Source organism: Gallinula chloropus (assembly GCF_964237585.1).
Source record: "Gallinula chloropus genome assembly, chromosome: 2".
Lineage (NCBI taxonomy): Eukaryota > Metazoa > Chordata > Aves > Gruiformes > Rallidae > Gallinula > Gallinula chloropus.
The window spans coordinates 19,920,137-19,932,742 of record NC_140086.1 but is presented as its reverse complement, the minus strand read 5'-3'; positions in this window follow the sequence as shown (position 1 = coordinate 19,932,742).

Sequence of the window (12,606 nt, the reverse complement as noted above, 5' to 3'; positions counted from 1 at the left end):
AAAGGAATTTGGGCTAAAGTATAAAAATGTGCTTGCAGGAAAAAGGGAGAAGTGTGTCTGAATGCTCGCAGGGTCACAGCTAATCCCGAGATGGATTGTTCTGTGTACCAGGAGTTGGATTCAGCTCTGATTTAACCGAACGGGGGTTATATTTTGATCTAAATGTGAACTTGTTGGTGTGAGTTTTAGGTCAAAGATTTTATTCCATTAAAATACTAATTTGTATTTTATAAATCTTTTTTAGACCATTTCAGCTTATAACCGTAGTTTTCTATACGCTGACAGTGCTGCATGGCCAAGTACCTTGCGGTGAATCAGACACATAACAATTCAACTGATCAAAGTGCAAGACAAAATAAGAAGCTGATTTAAAATTTTCTCTTATTTTTAAACTGCTTTTTCCATCACAAGTCTGGAAAGTAAGCGACTGAATTTTTTTAATTATCATTAGGCAGCTCTGGTATAATTTATGTTAAGAGGTTTTGGCCTGTTTATGTGTGCTGGAATTTGCCAAAATTAGTAATGCGATATTCCATCTTTAGCAAGCCTATAGAGCAATAAATAATGACACATGACTGTATGTGAGTGTTGTTAGTTTAATTTTTTTTTGTGGTGTTCATGAAATGCAACGATCTTCCAACCCAAATTCTGCAGTATTAGGCAGCAAGTTGTACTCTGAACTAAACCAGATGCTGATCAGCTCCGCTCCTATTATCGACTTGGGGCAGAGATGGTAACCAGACCTTATTTGCAATGTTAACATTTGGAACAGATTAACAGCAGTTAGGCTGAAATGAGAAACCTCCACTTTACCGAAAAGGTTCAAAACATGTAATGCTGTAAAAATCAGGACGTCTGTAGTATGTTATATAGGAATAAATAAGTTAACTGTAGGCCACACTTTCCCCTTTGCAGGATGTGTTGTTTCCAGTTTATGAGTGGCTCTTTGAAAGGACATGTTTATGAGGTATAGTGAGGTTTAAGTCCTGATAAACCATCTACTTGATGAGGTATAGTATATCAGAGCTGGCTGTGCTTGTTCATTGTGAGAGAGCCCTCCCCGGAGCCAAGCTGTGCAGAAGATTCTTGTCTGGAGTAAAAATCCCACATGGGCTCCTGAAGCTCAGTGGCCCAGGATGCATTTGAATGCCAGCCTTCTGCTACATCCAAAACCAAACCCAGCAAGGAATTTGTCCCAGAGGTGCCCGGCTGAGTACGTGGAACACTGCACACCAGGCTGCAGATGTTTCTCCCTGATGGTTTGTGGCGTCTCAAAGGATTCACTGGGAGCTGGAAGGGTTCAGTGGGAGTGTAGCGAAGGCCTAACACTTTTTAAGCTAAGAATGGGCTAAGCCTCATCACCTGTTTGTGAAGGTTGTACAATTATGGCTGCAACCATAAACTTCTCCAGCGCATTATTGCTGGTGCCGTATTACCTTCCTCCTCATATCCTATGCTTTTTTTTTAGTGGGATATTGCTTTAGCAGGAATTGAATAGCAGGCTTTAGGTCCAAGGAGAGAGTTTTTCTGCAAAAGCCATTCAGAGATGTTGCTGGGTTCTTACTGTGTCGCTTTCTGCATGTTTTTTCCATGGGACTAGTTTGAAAACATGGTATTCAGGTTTGCAGGGAGTAAAGGCTTTTAGAAATCTCACATGGAAGACTTCTATTTAAGTGCAGATATTACCCACTGGATGTATGGATGAAGCTAGGACACTAATTACCCTGGTAATCCAGTCAGATAGGTCAGACAGTAGCCAGGTCAGCCATGGAAATCACCAACCACAGCTGTGCACACGGGCATCTACTCCGGGAGAAGAACCAACGGTGAGGTGCTTTGTTCATGGGTGGAGGATGTCACGGTGGTGCTGAGCACTCGCCACAGTAAGCTAAATGGGAAATTAAACCTAATCCGCTGTAATTACCCTGGGTAAACTACCACATGGGCTTCAGCTCAGTTTATGTTGACTTGAAACAGGTTTTGGTTGAGCATAGAGCATGGCTGGAGGTACACTCCAGAGCAGTAGCTGTTACATGTGAGTGTAACTTTCTGCAAGTGAAACTTATGACCATTCTTGTAGGGAGTAGCAAAAGCCACCCCCATCTTTTGGGAAGGGGCAATGCTGTATTGCTCTGGCGAGGTCAGCAGCCAGGAGGAATGGGTTTGGTATTCTCCTCTGTAGGACAGTGAGAGGAGCCCAGGTGTGGCCAGGCTGAGCAAGGACAGCACTGGGATGAGAAGTGCTCTCAGGAAGGTAGCTAGAAAAGACACCATGACATGAAAACAGTTACTCCATGCAAGCTGGTTAAAGATATGATCTAAAACATCACTAACCACGGGCAGCAAATGAAAGGGATCCATGTCCTGCACTTCGGTCACAACAATCCCATGCAAAGCTACAGGCTTGAAAAGCAGTGGCTCAGGAACTGTCTGGAGGGTGTTGATCAACAGCCGCCTGAACATGAGCCGGCAGTGTGCCCAGGTGACCAAGAAGCCTGCATCAGAAACAGTGTGGCCAGCAGAATCAGGGGAGTGATCCTTCCACTGTACTCGGTGCTGGTGAGGCCAAACCTGGCGTACTGTGCTCAGTTTTGGAGCCCTCATTACAAGAACGACATTGAGATGCTTGAGTGTGTCCAAGGGCTACAAAGCTGGTGAAGGGTTTAGGAGACAAATCTTATGAGGAGCAGCTGAGGGAGCTGGGATTGTTTAGCTTAGAGAAAAGGAGACTGAGGGGAGACCTCATCACTCTCTACAACTACCTAAAAGGTGGTTATAGTGGGGTGGTTGTCAGTCTCTTCTCTCTGGTAGCTAGTGACATAACAAGGGGAAATGGTCTGAAGTTGAATCAGGGGAAGTTTGGGTTGGATATTAGGAAAAACTTCTTTACTGAAAGGGTTGTCAGATAATGGAACAGGCTGCTCAGGGATGTGGTTGAGTCACCATCCCTGGAGGTGCTTGAAAGAAAAGTAGATGTTGTAATTGGTGACATGGTGTAGTGTTGGACCTAGTAGGGCTGAATAGACAGTTGGACTCAGTCATCTTGAAGGTTTTTTCCAACTAAAACCATTCTATGAATCCACTTACAGGTCACCCCAGGATGTGATTTTATGTCATTAATTTTGCTCCTTCCAAAATTTATTATAGCAAGTGTGTTTGCCTTCTTCTCAACCTTCTGAGCCTCATTAAAAGTGATTAAGCTTTTCTTGAATTACAGTTTCAGGCTGAAGCCACCCCTGGCCATGGTGTTAATTAGAAGCTGGTCTGAATTTCAGGTTGTATCTGGACTTCTTCCACACTCCCTATATTTCAAATCAGAAAGAATATTTTCAGATGGAGAAGTAAAGTATGTCCAGCATAAGTGCACAGTGCAAGATGGTGAAGCAAGAGGATCATCTGCATTTCAGCCTGTCACTGCACACTGCTACGGGGCTGTGGTGTTAGTATCTCCTACACTGAAATGGCTGCAGCCACTTCATAAAGCAGGAGCATTGCTTCAAACAACTGAGGCAGTTTTGAAGAGAAAGACAGCAGTGACACTGTTGTACAGAAAGTTCTCTGTGCCAAGACTTTCACCTCTTCAGTCATACAGTCATAGAATCATACAATCATAGAATCTTAGACTCATAGGATGCATTAGGTTAGAAGGGAGGTCATCTAGTCCAACCCCTGCAGTAAGCAGGGACATCATTACTAGGTCAGGTCGCTCAGAGCCCCATCAAGCCTGACCTTGAATATCTCCAGGGATGGGGCCTCCGCTACCTCCGTGGGCAACCTGTTGAGGTGATCTCTCACCCTCATATTGAAGATTTTTTTCCTAATACCCAACCTAAATCTCCCCTTTTCCAGTTTAAAACCATTGCCCCTCATCCTATTGCTTCGTGTCCTTTTGAACAGTTCTTCCCCAGCTTTCTTACTTCTTACTGGAAGGCTGCTATAAGGTCCCCCTGGAGCCTTCTCTTCTCCAAGCTGAAGAAGAGAGTCCTTCACCTCCCTGCATTTCTTCATCTCCGAGACAGATGGTGAGTATAAGGTGGAGGCTGTCATGTCAGCATCTCTTACCAAGTCTCATTTCTTAACAGTGGCGTTTTTGCTCATCCTTTACCCTGGTCACCTGACAAGTTTTACTGGGCAGTGATGTCTTTCCATAGACAATATTCTGCTCTGAAGACAAAACCGTACTATTTCTAGCTCCTGCATTTTAACTTCTCCCTGCTTTACCTTTGCAATGAGCATTCTTCTTGTTGTTAAAGGTCTGTTTTGCCCACTGTCAAGAATCTGCTGCATTGGAATTAGTGATTGAGTTTTAAATACAGAGCTGACACGCTGTAAAATCTCCATCGGAGTTTGCGATAGATTGAGATTTAAAACCATCAGAAATGTAATTGCGGGATAAAAATTGGCAATGTTCACAGCCCAGGAATTGCATTTCAGCCTTTGGAAGGAAAAAGGTTTGGCTTGTTTCTTTCCACTTCCAAGAACACTATTATTTGCTCACTTACTCATTTCAGATGCTGTTAAATGAAAAGAAATATTTCTGGAGTAAGTGTATTTTGCAGGTGCTTCGTCCTGGGGTGTCTGTCAGAGTTTTGCAGTATGACCATTTCTGAAAGCAACACTTCACAAACCTTCATCCAGGGCTTCCAGCCAGCCAGGAGTGCACAGCCGTGGCTGCTGGTGTGCGTGTGTACAGCTTACCTCATGAGGGGACACAGGCCAGTGGGTCACTGGCCGCAGTGGGCAACAGCACATACACGTTCCTTTGGGAAAAAGAAGTGTTGTATTTCACACAAAGCAGAAGAAAAAAGGATTCAGGTCTTGCAGTCTCAAGGAGACATGACTGGACATGTTGCACAGTCTTAATGGGATGAGGTGCCACAAGGCCAATTGCATAGTCCTACACTTGGGACGTAGCAACCCTGTGGGGGAAACTGGCTAGAAAGCTGCCTGGCAGAGACAGATCTGGGAGTGTTGGTTGACTGCAGACTGAATATGAGCCGGCAGTGTGCCCGGGTGGCCAGGAAGGCCAACGGTATCTTGGCTTGTATCAGAAAACAGCATCGTCAGGAGGTCCAGGAAAGTGATTGTGCCCCTGTACTCGACATTGGTGAGGCCGCACCTCAAGTACTGTGTGCAGTTTTGGGTCCCTCACTGCAAAAAAGACATCGAGGTCCTGGAGTGTGTCCAGAGAAGGGCAAACATGTTGGTGAAGGGGCTGGAGAGCAAACCTTAGGAGGAGCGGCTGAGGGAACTGGGGTTGTTAAGCCTGGAGAAGAGGAGGCTGAGGGGAGACCTTATCACCTAATTACATACAAGGAGATCATAGAAAGATGGGCAATAGTCTCTTCGTCCAAGCAAGAGGTGACAGGACAAGGGGGAATGGCCTCAAGCTGCACCAGGGCAGGTTCAGATTAGACATTAGGAAAAAATCTTCACCGAAAGGGTTGTCAGGCACTGGAACAGGCTGCCCAGGGAGGTGGTTGAGTCACCAACCCTGGATATATTTAAAAGATGGATAGATGAGGTGCTTATGGATATGGTTTAGTAGAGGACAGGTACAGTTGGAATTTATGATCTCAAAGGTCTTTTCCAACCACGTCATTCTGTGATTCTGAAGTATTCACTGCACTTAATTACAACTGACACTTAGCTGGGCACCCAAACCAGTGGTTAGCTGGGAGAGGTTTGCTCTCAGCAGCAGTGTGTGGGCCTCTTAGGCGATGAGTAAGAGAGAATGGTTTACATATTGGAGGTTTAAAGAGTTGTTACTGCCTCAGATTTTTTTTTGTAATATATTTATCATGCAATATATTATTGTTGCTGTCTCAGACATGCATTTAGGTCAGCTGTGAGCTTCATTAAAAAGAAGCAGCATCCTTTTCATGGTGATTCTGATTAAGATGAAACTCTCTCCTCCTCTTTCCATCTCTCTCTGAATGAAGAGACAGAGCCCTCAGTGTGAACTGTACTGAAAACACTGAATTTTGTTGGAGTGAGAGCTCCTCTGTGAGAGACCACCAGAGGTTTTGCTGTCACTCCACTCCATCTTGGTACGGACAAGGCAGATTTGATTTAAATTTGATTAATAGACATTTCAACTGCCTCTGTTAAAAAAACCCCACAGGGCCTACCACTCAGTTGTGTGCTCTGAATCTGCGGCACACGTAGCTGCGAGGTGGAAGCTGTCTTGGCTACCCCTTAATGCTGTCTATGTCTTGTAGTCACTCCCGGGAACAGCTCACTCTCCGTGAGGAACGGTAAATCTGGCCATATACACATCTGCAGTGACCCAAGTAAATATCTTCTTTTAAAGACATGATTGCTTTTCTGCCTTTTATTTGATAAGATAGGGGTTTTATTAAGATGGATTTCTTTCTGTGCAACTCTTGTTTTCTCACCCCTTTTTATTGTCACCAGAAACCAGCCTTTCAAACGACAGCAAATCATTGCTGATAATTTTTTGAATTTACAAAAATGGGATTTAGGTATTGTTCTCTTTTTTCCAAAAAAAAACAAAAAAAAAAAATCTGACTGTGATCAAATACATCAGCTCTTTAATTTTTTGGGGTGCTTCTTTTTTCTTCCCTCCACCTCTTTCCAAAAGGAGAAACCTTTCTGGGAATTTTCCTTATGCCAGGTCAGATGCTCTTTCCTGCCTACACAGTATCACTGCAGTAAAGATCAGAGGTGCTGGACAGCGAAGGTGCTCTGCGGATGTATGCTGTGATACGTGACCTGTCCCAGGGGCATTTCTATTGAAGACAGCACGCACCGGGGAAAGGCAACAAACATTTGGAGAGGGGAAAGGAGAGCAGGTTGATGGTGATAAACACACAGGTGGGCATCAGCCGTTGTTTCCAAGAGTGATTATAATCACTTGGAGCTGCTGTGCTTCTGTTTTTAGACAATGCTCAGATACATATTTCGGCTCTGCAGTTGGCCTGAAACAGATGGTGACAAACTTTAGTCTCTGCTGCTGCCCTTCCACCGTTGGCAGCTGCCCCCTCCAGTGTGTGCCCAGGGCAGGGGTGCGAGGGCATCTCTAATCTCCAGGAAGGCACGTTTGTGGATTCACAGGTGAGAGTCCTATCATGTCTAAACACTGGTGTGGAGAAAAGTGGAAAGACAACGTAAGTCAGATATTGTTCGTACATTATAATTTACAGGAGAGTTTTTCTTGTCTGAAAGCTTTAAAAAAATAACTGTTTAAATTTGGCATTGACTATATTAATATGTATCAGCACTTCATACCACATTAACGGTTTCTGAAGCTATCTGTATATTGTCTGTGTCAGTAACATCCCGGGGCCAGACCATGGTCTTAGAATGGTTTTGAGGTGGGTTTTTTTCTGACTACTTAAGTATGAAAGAGAGGCGGGAGAAATGCTAGTCAAAGATGAAGGTTTTACAAGTATTTCTCATTCACTCATGTTAAATAAATTCCTTACGGCGTAACTGGAATGTCTTTGCACATATTCCAGGATGGTTGTACCCAGCTTTCAGACCAGAACAGTGCCTTTCCAGATAACATACAATTCACTCGCTGCCAACTTTACATACAGCTTTAGTCAGAGATGTATGTAATTTCTATTTTACAGTTGTCCAGACACACTTCTAAAAAACCTAAGCCCTATACACCAGATGTTATTTAGTCCGGTGTGGTCTACCTTGGATCCATTCCAAACCTGCCTGCATATAATTTTCGAGTCCCAACAGCCCTGCAGTGCTAGAAGATAAAAACTGACCATAACTATACCCTTTCATATTACTCAGAGCTTATTTTAATTATCTGAAACACTACCAGATAAATTGTTCAATCAGAAGAATTCCACCTTAACATTAACTACTACCACATCCATTTTTTTCTAATTTGAGGCAGGTTTTGGGTTTCTACCTCTGAAATCTGCAAAGTTCCAATCAATGATTAATGTAACTATCTAGAGAGGGTTTTTTTTCCCTTAAATTGTGAATAATGGAGTGTGTTTATATGGCCTTATTGGGCAAGGCACTCCATGAATTTATATGATTTAGTTTTATGTACAGATGGGTGGGGTATGTGTGTGTGACTTGGACTTGATATCTTAAAATTTCATGCCTTTAATTTTGAATAGGGTGACCTCCAGGAAAAATACGATTTACAGAGCTGCTAAGCAACCATCAGTGCTGATGGTACCCTCTCAAGAATGCATGTTTTTTTCAGTCAGCATGTAGGTAAGGTCAAGTTCATCATAGAATCATAGAATGATTACGGTTGGAAAAGACCTTCAAGATCACCGAGTCCAACCGTCTATCCAGCCCTACCAGGTCCAACACTAGACCATGTCACCATGTACAACATCTACTCTTCTTTTAAACACCTCCAAGGATGGTAACTCAGCCACCTCCCTGAGCAGCCTGTTCCATTATCTGACAACCCTTTCAGTGAAGAAATTTTTCTTAATATCCAACCTAAACTTCCTCTGACGCAACTTCAGACCTCTGTCAGTAACCTAAAGATGTTTTTTAATTGGTGTGTTTTGTACCTGTAAAGTCTTTCTCAGAGACCCAGTTCTGACTGTAGCCTGACTCCAAAGAGGTATTTAGGGTTCTAGCCCTCCTTGAACACCTGTCTGGGCCTAAACCCTTACCCTGAAAACATAAGGATTAAGACCACTCTAAAGCTATGTGGACACCTCCACTTTCTTTAGACAGCATTTTCAATGTGTCCATTATTATTTCTTATTAAATGTGCATTTTAATATAAAAACATCAGAAAAGCAGTTTAATAGTTCATTCATTTTGTGGTTATTGCTGAGTTTCTTACTATTTTCCCTTTATTGATATGTGAATTTTCTACACATGCTGGCTGTGATAAATTTGTTTCACTTGTCTTTAATGAAATTTTTATTTCATTGCAAACCTGTTCCTTCAGTTTTGAAGCAGAAAAGAGTTCAGAGAAAAAGCAAACTGAGCAAAATATCAGTAAGCATTTGTAAGAAGCAATGACTGGTGCTTAAAATGTGTAATCAATGGAAGCAGAAGCCACTTTGTTATGGATTTGTTTTATCAGCACACAGAAGCAAGTTTAAAGCTCATGTGACAAATTAGAATGAACAAAAAGGTTTTATTTTGGATATTAAGTATTAACCACATTCCTTTCATGAGCAATCTACGGGTTGGCTGTTATATCCCTGAATGATGCATGACATTTCAAACAGTGGTACTGCAGGGCAAACCTAAATCAGATAAAACTGTTTAATGCAGGAAATGGATATTTCTGGCTCACTATGTAAGCAGGCTTTTTTTTTTAAGAATTTTTTAAGTAGAAATAACAACAGTAATAAATATTTCCAGCTAGTGTATTCCCTTCTATTGATTTCTTTTAACTTAGGTTAATTAGACCTCTTGCTTTACACATTTCTCCTTTTTGATTTAGATTATCTTCTGGTACAGCTTTCATTTCAACTTTCAGTTTTGTGATCTCCTTCACAAGTCAGAACTGCTATTCCAGATTTTTGCCCCTTTTTGCCTTGCCTTTTAAGAATATTTCCACTTGCTAAACTGTCTCCACATTTGTGGCTACGGCTCCCTGCTCTGCTTTCTCAGTGTTCCATTTGAGCTCCTGCTAAAACTGAAAGCTTTGGGGAAAATAAATCTAAGATGTCAGTGCCTTACAGCTCAGTGCTGTAAGTTTAAGATGTTTGCCTAATATCACATCACCGAAATGGAACAGATAAAGATGAAGTGTAAAGTATATGTAACGTGGCTTGCAGTTAAGTGCAGTAATTGGAGAATGCAGGCAGCAGATCTGGGAAGGTGATAAGGTAAGCAAAAGCTTCTTGGGAAAGGTAAACTATCTGAAGAGCTGACAGTGATATGCTCTGACTGGAAGGAACCCAAAATTGTTTTAGCCTTTAAGCATCCAACAGACATTGGAGTAATTGAGTAATCATACACTCTGGGTCCAGTATTCCTGTCACTGATACCCCATGCATCTCAGTTATTGGTGTAATTTAAATCTGATAGCCACATAATGGACCAAATTCTCGTCTCTACTTTTCATAAGTTGCCCTATTGGATTCAATATGAAGAATGTTTGCTTAAGTGCAGTGGGCAAGATTTGTGTCATGAGGCTTATTTTCTTTCTCAAAACCAGTATCTTCTGCTGTATATACTGTTCGGCACTGTGCAAGACACTATACTCATTCTAAAGGAAAATACCCTGAAGCACTGTAGGTTAGTTTAGATTCTCGAAAAGGTGTAAACTTTTTGGTTTCTTCCAGTGCTTAGGCAGTTTTCTTTAAGGTTTATGCCAAAAATTGTCTTCCCCAAGTCTCTCTTACTTTTGCTGCCAGTGCTTTGAAAGTGTTTCAGATTCTGCATCATTAAAGATGACGCCTGCCCCTGTGCATTTCTCAGAATGACAACTTCTACCTTTAAAGGTCATTTGGGTCAGAAATTTTCATTTAAAAATATTTGAGCACATGCCACATACCTTCTCTGTTTATTCAATCTTAAATATTCAACAAAACATTTCAATATTGCTAAGCAGCCAGATCAGAATAAGCTCACTGGAGCATGGGAACATCTTTTTCTTCTGTTTTTCATAGAACCATGCAACGGTTTGGGTTGGAAAGGGCCTTAAAGGTCACCTAGTTCCAAAGCACCATGCAACCTGGCCTTGAACACTGACAGGGAGGGGGCAACCTGTTCCAGTGCCTCACCATTCTCAGAGTGAATAATTTCTTTCTGCTATCTAATCTAAATCTACTCTCCTTCAGCTTAAAGCCATTAGTTCTTGTTCTATCAGTACATGCTCTCGTAAACAGTCCCTCTCCATGTTTCCTGTAGGTCCCTATAGCTACTAGAAGGCTGCTGTAGGGTTTTCTTGGAGCCTTCTCTTCTCTAGGCTGAACAACCCCAACTATCTCAGCCTGTCTTCACAGAAGAGGCTGCTCTCAGTCCATTCTCCACCTAGTATATAGTTGTAGCTGGGATTGCTCCAACCCCTGTACAGGACTTGCCTTGTTGAAGTTTGTGAAGTTCTCACAAGCCTACCTCTCAAGCCAGTCAAGATCCTTCTGGATGGCATCCCTTCCCTCCAGCATGTCAGCCACATCCCACGGCTTGGTGCTGTCAGCAAGCTTGCTGAGGGTGCACTGAATTCCACTGTCCAGATCACTAACAAAGATGTCAAACACCACCGGTCCCAGTATGGAGTCTTGAGGGACACCCCTTTGTCATCACTGCTCTGGATTTATACATTGAGCCATTGACTACAACTCAAGTTGTGTGACCATCCAGGTAATCCCTTATCAACTAAGTGGTTCATCTGTCAAATCCACGTCTCTTCAATTTAGAGATAAGGATGTTGTGTGGGATAATGTCAAATGCTTTGCAAAAGTCCAGGTAGATGACAGCAGTTGCTCTTTCCTCATTCACCAATTCTGTTACCCATCTTAGAAGGCCACCAGATTTGTCAGGCAGTGACAGTGAAGCCATGTTGGCTATCTCAAATCACCTCCTTACTCTCTATGTGCCTGAGCATACTTTCCAGGAGAATCTGCTCCATGTTCTTGCCAGGCACAGAGCTGAGACTGACCAGCCTATAGCTCCCCAGGTTTTCCTTTTTCCCCTTTTAAAAATGGGGGTCATGTTTCCTTTTTTCTACTCCATGGGAACTTCACTGACTGCCACAACATCTCAAATACAATGGAAAGTGGCTCAGCCACTTAATCTGGCAGTCTGCTCTGGACTCATGGATGCATCTCATCAGTTCCTATGGACTTGTGCACCTTCCAGTTCCTTCAATAGTCTCAAACCTGATTTTTTCCTACAATGGGAAGTTCTTCACTCTCCCAGTCCCTGTCTTTGGCTTCTGCAACTTGGGCAGTGTGGTTTCAGCACTCACAAGTGAAGACTGAGGCAAAAAAGTCATCGAGCACCTCAGCCTTCTCCATATCCTGGGTAAACAGGTCTCTTGTTTCCTTCCAGAGAGGACCCACATTTTCCCAACTTTTTCTTTTATCACTGATGTACCTATAGAAACTTTTTTTGGTCACCCTGGTGCTCCTGGACAGATTTAATTCTATCAGGGCTTTAGCTTTCCTAACCTGATGCCTTGTTATTCAGACAGCTTCTCTGTATTCCTCCCAGCCTAGTTGCCACTGCTTCCACCCTTTGTAGGCATCCTGTTTGTGTTTGAGTTTGCCCAGGAGCTCTGTGCTCATCCGTGAAGGGCACCTGGGGTTTTTTTTGCCTGTTGGGGTGCATCACTCTTCAGTTATCTTCTTTCCAGGGCTTTGTCCCATGGTACTCTACAAAGAAGATATCTGAAGAGGCCAAAGTCTGCTCTCCCAAAGTCCAGGGTAGTGAGATGCTTGTATGAGGAAGTTTAACTCCATCATTTCATGGTCACTGCAGCCAAGACTGCCCTTGAGTTTCACATTCCCTACCAGGTCCTCCTTGTTGGTAAGAACAAGGTCCAGCATGGAACCTCTCCTCATTGACTCCTGTATCACTTGGAGGACGAAGTTGTCATCAGTGCATTGCAGGAACTTCCTGGATGCTAATGCCTTGCTGTGTTGTGCCTCCAACAGGTATCAAGGTGGATGAGGTTCCCCCATG